We start from the raw sequence: 4,778 nt of genomic DNA on the forward strand, positions 1-4,778 counted from the left end.
AAAAACATACATACAAGCAACAACAAATGGATTTGACAGGCTGTATTTGCATATTTATTCATTTATACATACATATATGTAGCAATGATATATGTATATAAAAATAGTAATTAAAAAGAAACAATATATTTTATAGAGAATAGAGTGAGGCAGGGGATAAGGGAAGGTTTGCAGAAAGCAGATGGAAGAAGGAAATGATGTAACAGTGTTATAATTAAAAATAAAATTTAAAAAAGAAGTGGTGCTTACACTCAATCACACACTGAAACTCTACAAAATTTAAAGAATCTTTTAAGGGTTATATCAGTATGAACTGTCCCAGAAACGGATAGAAAGGATGGAAGCTTTTCATTCATTAGACACAATTTGGTGTTTCAGGATATTGACATAGTCAGATACTTTTTGGGCATCACTGTGCAAGCAGAAGAACAAGCTATGTAAACCAAAAAGATGATTTCCTCTTTAGGATTGCTGTACATATGGCTCTCCTGACCAGGCAGGGTAGTTCTCATTTTCCTTCTGTTTGGGTAAACCTAATCACAAAATAATAGTCAACCAGTTATTAGTTATATTATTAATATTTGTTAGTCCTCATTACTTTTAAATGTTGAATAGTATTTTGAGGAAAATTATTAAGCCAAAATCTGTGTTTCACGCATGTGGACCAGGGTACTATAAAACTGTTATTTATCTAAACACTAGACAGAAGAACCCATGCACATATTTTTTGCAGTATGGTTGATCCCAGATGAAGTATATCATTACAGGGTAGACAAAATCACTGCTTAACTAGTGACACACTTTTGGCCAAGGGACAATGGAAGACCTAAAGTCAGTTTTCTTGTGAGGAATTATTCCATGTTCTCAGTGCTACCTCTGATGTGCTATTCGTATTTTATTAGTTTTCTTGGGAGACAATTTTCCTTTCTTTCCTTCAACAATATCTATTCTCCATAAATCATGGACATGAAGCTACAGAAATGACAGGGATTGCACCTGGTGAGATAAAATGCTTTCAGTTTAGGCATGATTGTGATAAGATGTGCTGAAATAGTCAGGATACTTTGACTCTGCCCAGGAAAGACACAGTCCAAATTGCTTCTAGGAATTATTAACATTTCTTAAGATCCCTGTGTTGTGGAGTGTTGAGTGAAGCACTTTTGAGAAGTTTGAATTGCCACATATCCTTTAGTCCCAAGACTGTCTATGCAATCACATACCTAAATTTCACTGTGGCAGAGAATTAGTGCAAAGTTCAGTTTTTATTACAGATGTTACAGTTTTCATGAATAATAAAAGCAAGAAAGTTTAAAGAGATGACTCACCTGGCTGAGTATAGTCTTAATGTCTTGCAGATTTTTTGTGAGTCTTTTGATTTGACCATCAATCAATGCAACTTTTGATGTGGTAGCATAAGGAGTTCCATCAAGATCAGCCATGTTGTTTGCTACATGGTACAGAACAGCATGTACAGGCAGCCAGTATTCTGATTGTCACATTCAGAAGGGCCACAGGCTAAGGAAAAAACAATTGAGCATCACATTAAAATAAGTGTACAACTGCAGGTTGAATTGCATGTGGTAACTAGTGTAGTTTTCATGGCTTGTGAAGCTTTGGTGATTAATTGAAGCAAAATTGAATTAGTGCTTTGCCAGTGTCTAACCATGGAGTAGCTCTCAACAAACACCCTCTCCCTTCAGTTTTTCTTATGTTTTACAGTTACTGTTGTGCATAGCAGATATACAGAATGCTGGTTCCAGTAAATCATTAAGAACAGATTATATATGCCTTACACGGACATATATGATGATAGTTATTAAGTCATGTTGAGACTGGTTATGGGCAGGTCATCAGATGAGCAGACTATAGTAAAAATACACTAGCACTGCCTGCCTAGTTATGATAGGCCATGAAACAGAAACAGAATTTTACTGGACCTGCATGCAAAGACCTCAGAGAGTGGTGTCAGGTAAGAGTGAAGAAGGAGGCAGAAGACCAGAAATTCAAGGAACATCTTCCAGGTCAAGAAAAGTTGATGTCATGGTCAGTAGTGTACAGTGCTTTCCAGGGAAGTGCTTTAGTAATTATAAAAATTGCAACACTTCTTGCTTTTCATATGTCTGCCTGTGAGAGTAAATTTAATCATGAAAATTTAAATCAGTTCAAAGTCTCTTACATAATAATAGTTTAATCCTAATGATAAAGCTGTGATAAAATATCCTAATGACAAGGCTGTGATAAAATAAGGTCAATTTCATGAACAATTTATGGATTTGATTTAAAGTTACTCTAAATTTTATTTTGTGTGTACTTTATCAGCTGTATGGTATGCTTTTCATGTGTGCTCATCCTTTCTCCACATTCCTGAAGGTGTGCTTACCTTGTCTCAATGGTACCTGTTTTCAGGTGGTTGGGTGAGGACTCACCTGCATTCTTTGAGCTTGCTTTTTGCTGTTTGGGATGGAGAGGGATGCAGTGTGGCAGGTCATGGTGGGCTTGTTCTGGAACTTCTGGCCTGGATCATATTGCGCATCCTGGAAATGGTGAAAAAATTTAGTTAGTTGGAGTTTGGGAATTGAGTAAGTAAATCCATGAGCAGAATATTAATTATTAATGTATTTTCTATGTGTGCTTAAAAACATTTATTGTATTAGTTTTTGGAGAATTTCAGCTGTGAGTATCATATTTACATAATTTCCACCCCACACTCTCTTCCCTGCAAATCTTCCTAGATCCTCATTCCCTCTCAACTGTATGATCCCTTCTTTATTAAGGTTACACATGCACACAAACAAATATATATACACATATATAAATATGATCCCCTAAGTCAGTTTAATATTGCTCACAGATACATGTGTTTGGGAATAGCCACTTGGGATTGGACAACGCCCGAAGGGGCTTCTCCTTGAAGAATACTGGTTTCCCATGTATTGGAGGCCATTAATCACTTGTTATTCTTTCTGTAGGGGTGGGGACCTTGGGAAACTTCCCCTATCTGTGAAGAGTACATTAAGTCTCTAAATTAAGAAATTAAAAAAGAGACCCTTCGTCTGTTTATTTCTTTCCATTGGAGATGTAATCTAATTTTCACATCTAACCTATTAGCTTCTCATGTCTTCACAACTTTACAGTTCTGATTTCTCACTCTCCTAAAAGTTACTATTTGCAAAGGAAGCACTAAAACACCAAATCTACAAAACACTATTTTAATGATTGTCTTTCTGTAGGATTAGAGACCAACACTCAGTAATGTATGTCTTCAATCTCTTGATTCCTGTTGGAGCAAACTAATACACTTCCTTTAATTACACATTATGAAATTGTATATTTTTTTCTATTAGCACTGGATCTATATTCCATGAACATATAAAATTCATAAAGAATTATGGATGTAATTATGCTGATTGCAACAGAGTCAAAGTATAATATCTTAGGAAACACTATACAATGAAGAAATTTAAAATGTAAAGATATAATTTAATATTTAACCATTAGTTAATATTTAATTAACTAAATTTAATTAAATATTAATTAATTAAATATTAACAATATTTAAATATTTCCTATATATCACTTACCACATTTATTATTTAAATTTGTTATTTAGCAAAATTATGAGTGTTTTATGAGTTGTTAGGGATCTTAAGATGAAAGGTCGCCAATCAGGAATGGAGAATGAAAAAAATAAAACAGCTACATAGTAGCCTTTTGCTCATAGTCATTGATGCTGAAGCCCTCATCTATTTTTGCCTCCTGGACTAACTTAAAGCAGATAAGATCCAGCCTTTAAAGTTCATTCATCGGGAAGAGAAAGCCTGTTTATGTTTCTAACCCAGCTCTCACTTTATAGTGTTAAACTTATGTCCTCAAAATCTTTAAACAGTGGCTCCCAGATTTGGAGGTTTTGAAAAGCTGTTTACTATTACTATTACTGTTGTTGTTGTTTTCCCTGCCTGATACTGTTTTGGTTATATTTTTTTCCAGTGTAAGGGATTCATCCAATTTGATTCTCCTTTATTGTACACCTGCAGTATCTAAGTGAAGAATGCCTGTGGAGACTTCCCAGAGCACCCAAGAACAGAAAGTCAGGCTCCCTTTCAGCCCTTTTAGGGATTTATATCAAGAGTAAAATAAAAAAAAATACATTATGGAAAAATCTTTTAAAAATGCTTTCAAAAGTATTTTAAAATACTTTCAATTTAAAAACAATTAGTGATTTTTATAAAGCTCTCATTGCCCCCCCTCCACATTTTAGTGGCTGCCGCGTTCTTGTGTCGTGTATGTATTATTGAACTTTGGTTCATGTTTCCTCATTTAAGTTGCAGTGCATCCCAGTCACTGACGTCAGAACCTTTTCATGAAGAAGCCAAAAGTAAGGGAAGGACTTACAAATTCCTTTAGCGTGTCTGAAGAGAGGAGGTTGATGCTCTCAGATGTGGTGCTTGTCATGTTAAACATGTAGCTGAGGACCTTCTGGCAGCCTCCATCTTTCATGATACACCTGGGCACAGAAGCCACATTCCCACATATGAGCAGCAGCAGCAGGAGTGCCCCTGATATAAAAAATGAAATCACAGAGACTGTGAAATCACAAGAGTCACCTTGTGTGGCTCAGCCTTCTCTAGTCCTTATGTCCTCTTTGGAACAGTGTGGTGTATTTGAGTTGGAGTGAGAAAAAAAAATAGATCTTCCACTATGGAAATTAGTCAACAATTTGCAGTAGATGCCATGATAAGAGAGGCTCTAGGACCTCTGCTATGACAGCACACACCTTT

General features: G+C 35.5%; 1 pseudogene; it reads right to left on the reverse strand.

The window, feature by feature from the left end:
* Positions 1-348: 348 nt before the first annotated feature.
* On the reverse strand, positions 349-4,554 carry LOC131910413 (prolactin-5A1-like; annotated as a pseudogene).
* Positions 4,555-4,778: the final 224 nt, after the last annotated feature.

Source organism: Peromyscus eremicus, chromosome 5, assembly GCF_949786415.1.
Source record: "Peromyscus eremicus chromosome 5, PerEre_H2_v1, whole genome shotgun sequence".
Classification (NCBI taxonomy): domain Eukaryota; kingdom Metazoa; phylum Chordata; class Mammalia; order Rodentia; family Cricetidae; genus Peromyscus; species Peromyscus eremicus.